Here is an 11886-nt window from a genome sequence, read left to right as displayed (position 1 = left end):
CACCTGAAATTCGTGCGCTGTGCGCTACGTGTGGAGGCGCGGCCACTTGAGATTTGTGCGCCTTTTTGCAAACTTACGTGTGGAGAGGATCCTGACGTTTGGACGCGTTTTGAGAAAAATTTCGCTTCGCTCGGACACCATCTGACATAACTCGGCGAGGTAAGCTGCTGCATCTGCCAAAATTTTCATCGCGTGCATCTGCTCATACGTGCATATTTGCGCATATTAGCAGGTTTTTGCTTGCATCTGCTCATACGTGCATATTTGCGCATATTAGCAGGTTTTTGCTTGCATCTGCTCATATGTGCATATTTTGCGCATATTTGCAGGTTTTCGCTTGCATCTGCTCATATGCGCAGATTTTGCGCATATTTGCATGTTTTCACTTGCATCTGCTCATATGCGCATATTTTGCACATATTTGCAGGTTTTCGCTTGCATCTGCTCATATGTGCATATTTTGCGCATATTTGCAGGTTTTCACTTGCATCTGCTCATATGCGCATATTTTGCACATATTTGCAGGTTTTCGCTTGCATCTGCTCATATGTGCATATTTGCAGGTTTTCACCTGCATCTGCTCATATGCGCATATTTTGCACATATTTGCATGTTTTCGCTTGCATCTGCTCATATGCGCATATTTTGCACATATTTGCAGGTTTTCGCTTGCATCTGCTCATATGTGCATATTTTGCGCATATTTGCAGGTTTTTACCTGCATCTGCTCATATGCGCATATTTTGCACATATTTGCATGTTTTCGCTTGCATCTGCACATATGTGTATATTTTCCGCAAATTTGCAGGTTTTCGCTTGCATCTGCTCATATGTGCATATTTTGCGCATATTTGCAGGTTTTCATATGTGCACATTTTAATGTTTTCGCTTCCATGTGCTGAATTGCTCTCCGTTTTCCACAGGACGACTCTTGTGGAGAGGAACCTGACATGTGGCTGCGTTTTGTACAACGTTCGGAACCGGAGATTGTCGTTTTAGGTGCTGATTTCACATTTGCCCACCTTTTGGAGAGGACGACTCGTGTGGAGAGGAATTTCGCTTCGCTCGGACACCACCTGACATCACTCAGCGAGGTAAGCTGCTGCATCTGACAAATTTTTCATTGCTTGCATCTGCTCATGTATGTATGTATGTATGTATGTATGTATGTATGTATATATATATGTATCTCACACAGCCGGCCGTACTCGCCAGCAGCTGCAGGCAGCAGCCGGACACTTCCTGGTTGCGTAACCGCGAGACCTCACTGACGCGGTCAGGAAGTATCCGGCTGCCGCAGCACCTGCTGGATAACATGATATCCGGTGTATAAGATGACCGCCGACTTTGGACAAGAATTTGCTGTGTTAAAAATTCTTATTGTAGGCCAGCAAATACATTACATAAGATCTGAGTATTTTATTTTTTTTGTATTTTTGGATCCACTAATTGCTTTTATATTTTTCTAGCAAACGTACAGGTGCCGAATTAGCACTAAGTGAACAAACCTTCGCAAACACATACCAACTGTCCAAATAAGATGTTTGTATGCAAACCTCCGGAATTAAGCCAATTGCAGGGTTCATTTTTTTTCTTCTTTACAGGTCAGCTGATACCTTTTTGCCTGAATACAGAGTTGATGCAGCATAGAGCCTGAGGTCCGAGATGTTGGCTCAGAAGGACGCTTACAAGCTGGTAATGGCCCATCACATGCTATGGAAATACATAAACGGGACCTGATGGAGGAATACGATGAAGATTATTGTCGAGCTGCATGTGTTGCTGCTCACTGTCCCTCATTAGTGGCTTAAAAGTTTGTACACCAAGCTATTTAACCCCTTAGTGGCAAAGCCTGCTTGTGCCGGAGCGAACTTTTAGAAATCTCCCATGTGTCACTTAACATATCATAACTCTGTAAAGGCTTTGCATATCCAAGTGATTCTGCCATTGTTTTTTCATCCCCTTGTTGTTCTTCATTTAGGTGGTAAAAATAGACTGTTAGAACTTGTGTATATTTATTGAAATGGCAAATATTGGCAAAAATTTCAATAAACTGTACTTTTTTTCACATTTTCAAATGTTATATCTCTAATATGTGCTAAGATATATATTTCCATCTCTCTACTTTATTCTGGAAGCACGTTTTAAAAACCTTTTTTTTTTCCATTTAGGAGACGTACAAATTTAACATTACTTTTCAGTGTTTTGAGGAACACGGTGTTTTCCGGCACCAAGCCAAGATTGGAAAGGCTCATGAGTGTCAGAATGATAGATAGACCCCATTTTATAAACTACACACCTTAACATATTCACTGAGGGGGTCAGGAGGATTTTGACCCCACAATTTTTTTCAGGAATCACGTGCAGAAAACAAACCGCGGCACTCCCTAATTCTGTGCGGGGCTCGCAGAGCCCCGTACAGAAACGTCACTCTCTGGCTGCCGACTCTGCACATGCACCGGCTGCTGGCACATGAATCGGAGCTGCGGGAGCGGGCAAGTTCCGCACTGCTCTCTGCAGGCGCTCGGGTCGGGTCCCGCTGCGAGAATTCTCGCAGCCGGATCCGACCCTGCCGTCTGCAGGCGGCCATAGGCCTCATGTCCACTAGAAAAATACAATCCGCGCGGAATCGGCTTTCAATTGTATTATTTTTGCATGCAGATATCCTCACACATTGCTATCAATGTGATAGCAATGTGGCCGATCCGCGGTAAAATGGAGCATGCCGCGTTTTTTTCTCCCACGCGTGAAAAACGCAATTCTATTGAAATTCCATCCGCGGGTGCAAAAATCAGTTTAATGGACCGCAGATGGCCAATGATTCCCTATGGGCAAATCTGCTGCGGAAACCGCAATTCCATTTTGCTAGCGGACATGAGGCCTTAAGGGATCCTTCCCACAGACTGACATCCGCTGTGTTGCCCGCAGCTATTAGGTTCTATTAAACCTAATAGCTCAATGCTTACAGTGCGGAATTTCACCGCGGAATTCCGCACCGTAAAATCACCCGTCCTCACCCGTGGCATGCTCTATTTGCCGCGGGTATACGCGTGGACGGCTTCCATTGCAGTCTATGGAAGCCGTCCATTCACACTATCTTCCGCTGTAGCACAGTGGAAGATAGCGTGAAACCGCCTCTACGCCTACCGCCAGCCGCGTCATATGACGCAGCCGGTGCGTCACATGCCGCTGCAGCATGTCACGCGCTCTATTGCGCATGCATGCCGAGGCGTGATGCGGGACGTGGGACTCGGGATCCGGAGGTAAGTATTGAGGTCTCTGGGGGCCGCCGTGACGGGCTCCGCCACGGAATTCCATGGCGGAGCCCGTCACAGCCGTGTGCAGCCGGCTTTACAGTGTGGGAAATCAGGAGTCTGAAAACATAAATAAGGTAAAACAAAAACCAAATTCAAATCACGTTTTATTATTTATTAAAAATGTGGATTTTACACCAAGTGTCATTCCCTGATAAACAAAAGGCCGCTGTGTTTGCGGGTCTTTTCTGTTTACTCCATCGTAGTAAAATATTGCACATTTTTTCTGGATCCTCCGTCATAATTCTTTGAAATAAAAAGCTTATAAAAAAAAAAAGGTGAGTCACAGGCAAAAAGCAGTCCATAAAACGAAGGGTTTCAAGATTGCTGAACGTTGAGGGTCTCTTCACTGTCTGCCAGCCTTTCCATTCTCAAGGACGTCAGATCTGCAGGAAATGACGAAAAATCAGCAGGTTAACAGTCACATCCCACCAGTATTACTGATCCCTAGATCCGCTCCACCCACTTACATTGACCACTACTCCCCCAACCTGGACAGAAGAATCATATACACATATATACATACGTATGTACGTATGTATGTATGTATGAGCAGATGCAAGCAATGAAAAATTTGTCAGATACAGCAGCTTACCTCGCTGAGTGATGTCAGGTGCTGTCCGAGCGAAGCGAAATTCCTCTCCACACGAGTCGTCCTCTCCAAAAGGTGGGCAAATGTGAAATCAGCACCTAAAACGACAATCTCTGGTTCCGAACGTTGTACAAAACGCAGCCACATGTCAGGTTCCTCTCCACAAGAGTCGTCCTGTGGAAAACGGAGAGCAATTCAGCACATGGAAGCGAAAACATTAAAATGTGCACATATGAGGAGATGCAAGCAAAAACCAGCAAATATGCGCAAAATATGCACATATGAGCAGATGCAAGCGAAAACCTGCAAATTTGCGGAAAATATGCGCATATGAGCAGATGCAAGTGAAAACCTGCAAAGATGCGCATATGTGCAGATGCAAGCAAAAACCTGCAAATATGAGCAGATGCAAGCGAAAACATGCAAATATGCGCATATGAGCAGATGCAAGCGAAAACATGCAAATTTGCGCATATGAGCAGATGCAAGTGAAAACCTGCAAATATGAGCAGATGCAAGCGAAAACATGCAAATATGCGCATATGAGCAGATGCAAGCGAAAACATGCAAATTTGCGCATATGAGCAGATGCAAGTGAAAACCTGCAAATATGCGCATATGAGCAGATGCAAGCGAAAACATGCAAATATGCGCATATGAGCAGATGCAAGTGAAAACCTGCAAATATGCGCAAAATATGCGCATATGAGCAGATGCAAGCGAAAACATGCAAATATGCGCATATCTGCAGATGCAAGCAAAAACCTGCTAATATGCGCAAATATGCACGTATGAGCAGATGCACGAGATGAAAATTTTGGCAGATGCAGCAGCTTACCTCGCCGAGTTATGTCAGATCCTCTCCACACGTAAGTTTGCAAAAAGGTGCACAAATCTCAGGTGGCCGCGTCTCCACTCGTAGCGCACAAACCTGAAAAAAAAAGTCAGGTGGCGTCCCGCAAATCTCAGGTGACGTACTCACCACACATAGCGCACGGATCTCAGGTGACGGCGTCTCCACACGTAGCGCACAGCGCACGAATTTCAGGTGGCCGCGTCTCCACACGTAGCGCACAAATCTGCAAAAAAATGTCAGGCTGCGTCAGGTGGCGTTGCGCAAATCTCAGGTGATGTACTCACCACACGTAGCGCACGAATCTCAGGTGACGGCGTCTCCACACGTAGCGCACAGTACACGAATTTCAGGTGACGGCGTCTCCACACGTAGCACACGAATCTGCGCACAGCGCACAAATCTCAGGTGACCGCGTCTCCACACGAAGCGCAGAGCGCACTAATCTCAGGTGACGGCATCTCCACACGTAGCGCACAGCGCACAAATCTCAGGTGACCGCATCTCCACACGTAGCGCAGAGCGCACTAATCTCAGGTGACCGCGTCTCCACACGTAGCGCAGAGCGCACTAATCTCAGGTGACGGCGTCTCCACACGTAGCGCACAAATCTCAGGTGACTGCGTATCCACACGTAGCGCACAGCGCACAAATCTCAGGTGACGGCGTCTCCACACATAGCGCACAGCGCACAAATCTCAGGTGACCGCATCTCCACACGTAGCGCACAGCGCACAAATCTCAGGTGACGGTGTCTCCACATGTAGCGCACAGCGCACAAATCTCAGGTGGCCGCATCTCCACACGTAGCGCATAGCACACAAATCTCAGGTGATGGCGTCTCCACACGTAGCGCAGAGCGCACAAATCTCAGGTGACCGCGTCTTCACACGTAGCGCAGAGCACACAAATCTCAGGGACCGCGTCTCCACACGTAGCGCAGAGCACACAAATCTCAGATGGCCGCATCTCCACATGTAGCGCACAAATCTCAGGTGACCGCGTCTCCACACGTAGCGCACAGCGCACAAATCTCAGGTGGGTACTCACCACACGTAGCGCACAGCGCACAAATCTCAGATGGCCGCGGCTCCACACGTAGCGCACAGCGCACAAATCTCAGGTGACGGTGTCTCCACACGTAGCGCCCAGCGTACAAATCTTAGGTGATGGTGTCTCCGCACGGAGCGCACAGCGCACAAATCTCAGGTGGCCACGTCTCCACACGTAGCGCAGAGCGCACAAATCTCAGGTGACCGCGTCTCCACACGTAGCGCACAGCGCACAAATCTCAGGTGACCGTGTCTCTACACGTAGCGCACAGCGCACAAATCTCAGGTGACTGTGTCTCCACACGTAGCGCACAGCGCACAAATCTCAGGTGACCGCGTCTCCACATGTAGCGCACAGCGCACAAATCTCAGGTGACCGCGTCTCCACACGTAGCGCACAGCGCACAAATCTCAGGTGACTGCGTCTCCACACGTAGCGCAGAGCGCACAAATCTCAGGTGACGGCGTCTCCACACGTAGCGCAGAGCGCACAAATCTCAGGCGACCGCATCTCCACACGTAGCGCACAAATCTCAGGTGACCGTGTCTCCACACGTAGCGCACAGCGCACAAATCTCAGGTGGCCGCGTCTCCACACATAGTGCAGAGCGCACTAATCTCAGATGACTGCGTCTCCACACGTAGCGCACAAATCTCAGGTGGGTACTCACCACACGTAGCGCACGAATCTCAGGTGACCGCGTCTACACACACAGCGCACAAATCTTAGGTGACGGCGTCTCCACACGTAGCGCACAGCGCACTAATCTCAGGTGGCCTCGTCTCCACACGTAGCGCACAGCGCACAAATCTCAGGTGGGTACTCACTACACGTAGCGCACAGCGCACTAATCTCAGGTGGGTACTCACCACACGTAGTGCACAAATCTTCCTCTTCCACGTTGTAAGTTGTATAAAAGGCTCCAACCATCAGCTTCCTCTGTAGGTGAATAGGGCTCGGAATCCGCGGGCAAATTCAAGGGTCGATGACGTCACGGGTCACGTGACGCGTGGGCACAGCTCTCATCGTGCACGGCTGCTGAACTGTACTGCTCGCGCACGATGGTAAGTCACGTGGTGCCGATTCCAGCCACCTCATTGGCTGGAATCGGCAGCGTGCATAACCGAAGCGATTAGTGTTAAAGGGGTTGTCCCGCGAAAGCAAGTGGGGTTCAGCACTTCTGTATGGCCATATTAATGCACTTTGTAATGTACATTGTGCATTAATTATGAGCCATACAGAAGTTATTCACTTACCTGTTCCGTTGCTAGCGTCCCCGTCTCCATGGAGCCATCGAATTTCAGCGTCTAATCGCCCGATTAGACGCACTTGCGCAGTCCGGTCTTCTCCCTTCTGAATGGGGCCGCTCGTGCCGGAGAGCTGCTCCTCGTAGCTCCGCCCCGTCACGTGTGCCGATTCCAGCCAATCAGGAGGCTGGAATGGGCAATGGAACGCACAGAGCCCACGGTGCACCATGGGAGAAGACCTGCGGTCCACCGTGGGGGAAGATCCCGGCGGCCATCTTCGCAAGGTACGTAAGAAGTCACCGGAGCGCGGGGATTCGGGTAAGTACTATCCGTTTTTTTTTTTAAACCCCTGCATCGGGTTTGTCTCGCGCCGAACAAGGGGGCTATTGAAAAAAAAAAACCTGTTTCGGCGCGGGACAACCCCTTTAATATGCGAGCCGGACGGCTGCCGGCTCGATTTAAAGCAGTGCAGCGTGCGTCTTCATTGACGCTGGTCCTCCAGTCATGTGACCGGCATCATCGGGAGCGCGCACGCTAAGGAGACAGAGAGGCAGCAGTGCATCATGGGAACTACCCAGCGGCGCCATCTTTAAAAAGTTCTTCAGGCAAGCTTTATAAGGGGAAGAAAAGGAATAAAAAGGTGAGCAAAATATCGTGTTTTTTTTTTTTTTTTATAGGTAAAGCTGTAGTGTGTGATTCTTCTACTCTACAGGGCATTCATGGGGGGAAAAAAATTACTTTGGGCGGCGGGACAACCCCTTTAACCCCCCGCACCCAGCAGCAATATTAACCCTCTCCCAGGAACAGTATTAACCCCCACTCACCCAGCAGCAATATTAACCCCCACCAGCAATATTACCACCCCACCCCCGCAGCAATATCAACCCGCTCCCAGCAGCAATATTACCCCCCCCACACACAGCAATAATATTAACCCCCACCCACCAGCAATATTAACCCCTCTCCCCCGCAACAATATTAACCCCCTCCCAGCAACAATATTAACCCCCACACCCAACAGCAATATTACCCCCCCCCCCCCAGCAATATTAAAGGGGTTGTCCCGCGGCAGCAAGTGGGTCTATACACTTCTGTATGGCCATATTAATGCACTTTGTAATGTACATTGTGCATTAATTATGAGCCATACAGAAGTTATAAAAAGTTTTATACTTACCTGCTCCGTTGCTGGCGTCCTCGTTCCCATGGAGCCGACTAATTTTCGCCCTCCGATGGCCAAATTAGCCGCGCTTGCGCAGTCCGGGTCTTCTGCAGTCTTCTATGGGGCCGCTCGTGTAGAATGCCGGCTCCGTGTAGCTCCGCCCCGTCACGTGCCGATTCCAGCCAATCAGGAGGCTGGAATCGGCAATGGACCGCACAGAAGCCCTGCGGTCCACAGAGACAGAGGATCCCGGCGGCCATCTTCAGCAGGTAAGTATGAAGACGCCGGACCGCCGGGATTCAGGTAAGCGCTGTGCGGGTTGTTTTTTTAACCCCTGCATCGGGGCTGTCTCGCGCCGAACGGGGGGGGGGGGGGGTTAAAAAAAAAAACCCGTTTCGGCGCGGGACAACCCCTTTAACCCCTCACCCCGCAGCAATATTAACCCCCTCCCAGGAACAGTATTAAAGGGGTTGTCCCGAGGCAGCAAGTGGGTCTATACACTTCTGTATGGCCATAATAATGCACTTTGTAATATACATTGTGCATTAATTATGAGCCATACAGAAGTTATAAAAAGTTTTTTACTTACCTGCTCCGTTGCTAGCGTCCTCGTCTCCATGGTGCCGACTAATTTTTGGCCTCCGATGGCCAAATTAGCCGCGCTTGCGCAGTCCGGGTCTTCAGCAGTCTTCAATGGAGCCGCTCGTGCCAGAGAGCGGCTCCGTGTAGCTCCGCCCCGTCACGTGCCGATTCCAGCCAATCAGGAGGCTGGAATCGGCAGTGGACCGCACAGAAGAGCTGCGGTCCACGAAGACAGAGGATCCCGGCGGCCATCTTCAGCAGGTGAGTATGAAGACGCCGGACCGCCGGGATTCAGGTAAGCGCTGTGCGGGTGGTTTTTTTAACCCCTGCATCGGGGTTGTCTCGCGCCGAACGGGGGGGGGGGTTTAAAAAAAAAAAACCCGTTTCGGCGCGGGACATCTCCTTTAACCCAGACCCACCCAGCAGCAATATTAACCCCTAGCAGCAATATTAACCCCCACCAGCAATATTACCACTCCACCCCCTCCCAGCAACAATATTAACCCCTCCCAGCAACAATATTAACCCCCTCCCAGCAACAATATTAACCCCCTCCCAGCAACAATATACCCCCCACCCAGCAACAATATTAACACCCACCCACCCAGCAGCAATATTAACCCCCCCCCCCGCAGCGATATTAACCCCCTCCCAGCAACAGTATTAACCCCCACTCACCCAGCAGCAATATTAACCCCCACCCCCACCAGCAATATTAACCCCCACCCCCACCAGCAATATTAACCCCCTCCCAGCAGCAATAGTAACACCCTCCCCCCCAACCCGGCAGCAATATTAACCCCCTGCCAGCAACAATATTAACCCCTCCCAGCAGCAATATTGACACCCCCCCAAACACACCAGCAATATTAACCCCCTCACACCCCCAACACACCAGCAATATTAACCCCCTCACCCCCGGCAGTAATCAGCAATATTAACCTCCTCCCAGCAACAACAATATTAACTTCCCCCTTCCCCAGCCATATGCTTACCTCCTCCTTGCTGTCGGGGCCGCTCCTCCTCCGATCGTGCTGAGCCCAGGTGGCATATAACTTTTTCCACATGACTTTTGCACTATTCAGCAATTCCAGCAACCTGATTGGTTGTTTGGTAAATCAGCGAACCCAAACAACCAATCACTGGGAATCAGCCAACCCAGACAACTAATCAGGTTGCTGGAATTGCTGAATAGTGCAGAAGTCTTGTGGAAAAAGTTCATATGCGCCCGGGTGCACACTGACGTCAGTGTGCAGCACGGCATGCTTCCTCGCTGAGTCCTCTCCTGCGGAACTGAAGAGCAGGGGACTCGGGAGAAGGATTCCGGCTGCACACTGATGTCAGAGTGTGCACCGGGATCAGCGCTGTCAGTGTGATTACCAGTGGGGAGCTGCGGCATCAGTTTGGTGAACATCTTACTTGTTAATATTTCCCCTAGTAGTCTATCTTCTGCTCCATTTTCTGTGGTACAAAAAGCATCTTTTGTAATGTCCTTCTACTAGATTGGATGAGTTTGTATTACAACAACAGTTACAATTTAATCATACTATTCACTTGAAATCATACATTTCATACTGAACGATCAGGATTTCATGCAGCTTAAAATCCTGAGTCATGATCGTTCATTGTAAACAGCAGCCATTCAGTACTGCTAAGTGATTGGAGAGGGGTGGGGGAGAGCAAAGAGTGAAAACTCCTCCAGCAGCCCCCGCCCCCTGCTGGCCACTCTGTGAGTGAGTCAGCAATACTCTCTTCTGTGCAGCAGCAGGGGAGCGAGGACAGACAGGGTCGAGTGTCGGACATCGTTTACCCGAGATTTGTCCTGTGTAAATGGGCATTTACTCACGCCTCCCCCCTCCTCCTCCTAAAATGAAAATTTTCTAAAGTACAAGAATCAGTTGTATCTCTACAGCATTTCCTTGGAGAATTCCCTTATTTGGCTGTTCTGTTCACTTGGCAGAATTTGTACATTGCGAACTTTATGACATTGTTTCTAAAGCAATTAGCATACCTGATGCTTCAATTCGCATAATTTTTGGTATCTCCAGTGCTTAAAAGGAATAGGTAGCTCGCGCTGGAGTGTTGTGCTCACTTGGCAGAATTAGTATCCTTTTAAAATGTTTGACATTGCTTTTAAAACAAGCAACACACCTGTTGTCTTGCGTAGTGAACTTTTTGGTAGCTCTACAGCTGTTCCTTGGAGCAGGCCCGTGCTTGAGTGTTCTGCTCACCTTGCAGAATTTTTCCTTGTAAAATTTATGACATTGCTTTTAAAATAAGCAGCACACCTCGTGTCTTACTTGGTGCAATTTTTGATCTGGGAGACTCTGTTGGCCTTCTTTTATTTTCATTGACACCTTTGAGACACTGTGGGAGCATCACCAAGGCTGCTTCCTTACTGTGTGGAGGACATTAACGGGTGATTCTTACTATGTGGGGCGCTACTACTGTGGCACACAAAGTGGGTACTATGAAAGTGTCTGGGACCAAAAAGCATCCTATTATTGTGTTAGGCACTAAGGGGGCACTATAACTGAATTACTGCGTGTTACACAAAGGTGGGCACTATTACTGTGTGTGGGGGAAGGAGATTGTGTGGATTTAGGTGTGTTTAGAAGCAAGGCTTAAAGGGGTTGTGCTAGGATTACAAGGAATTCCCAATCCACAGGATAAGGAAAACCTTGCTGATCATGGGGTCTCACCGCAAAGACCCCACAAATCCATGTCTCGCCTCCTTCTCACTGCAGGTTTATAGCACCCCGGACAGTAAGGAGAAGACTGAATGAGGTGCTAGCTGTGCAAGCTTTCAATGGGACTGTGCAGATAGCCAAGCAGCAAGCACTCAAGCATTGCAATCAGTCAGACTGAAATGAATCAACAGAGACAGTAGAAAAAGATCCCGTGTTCAACAAAAAACGTATTTAAATAGGATTCAACCGAAACAACCGTAATTGTATGTAAAGATATATATTTAATATATTACAGAAAAATTAAAATATTTTTTTTTTCTACTCTCTCTTTTGTTGCTTTGACCATCTGTCTGCGGTTCTCCTAATATCCATGGATGCTTTTGTGCACAAGAC

At 48.9% G+C, this 11886-nt stretch overlaps 1 long non-coding RNA gene across 1 annotated transcript; it reads left to right on the top strand.

The window, feature by feature from the left end:
* Positions 1 to 4: 4 nt before the first annotated feature.
* LOC136610591 (uncharacterized) lies at positions 5 to 2055 on the top strand. The gene is made up of 3 exons (XR_010790116.1): positions 5 to 159; positions 924 to 1094; positions 1605 to 2055. It is a non-coding gene; the product is annotated as an uncharacterized lncRNA (long non-coding RNA).
* The last annotated feature ends 9831 nt before the right edge of the window (positions 2056 to 11886 follow it).

This window comes from Eleutherodactylus coqui, chromosome 2 (assembly GCF_035609145.1).
Source record: "Eleutherodactylus coqui strain aEleCoq1 chromosome 2, aEleCoq1.hap1, whole genome shotgun sequence".
In the NCBI taxonomy this organism is placed as follows: domain Eukaryota; kingdom Metazoa; phylum Chordata; class Amphibia; order Anura; family Eleutherodactylidae; genus Eleutherodactylus; species Eleutherodactylus coqui.
This window is presented reverse-complemented; position numbering and strand designations above follow the sequence as displayed.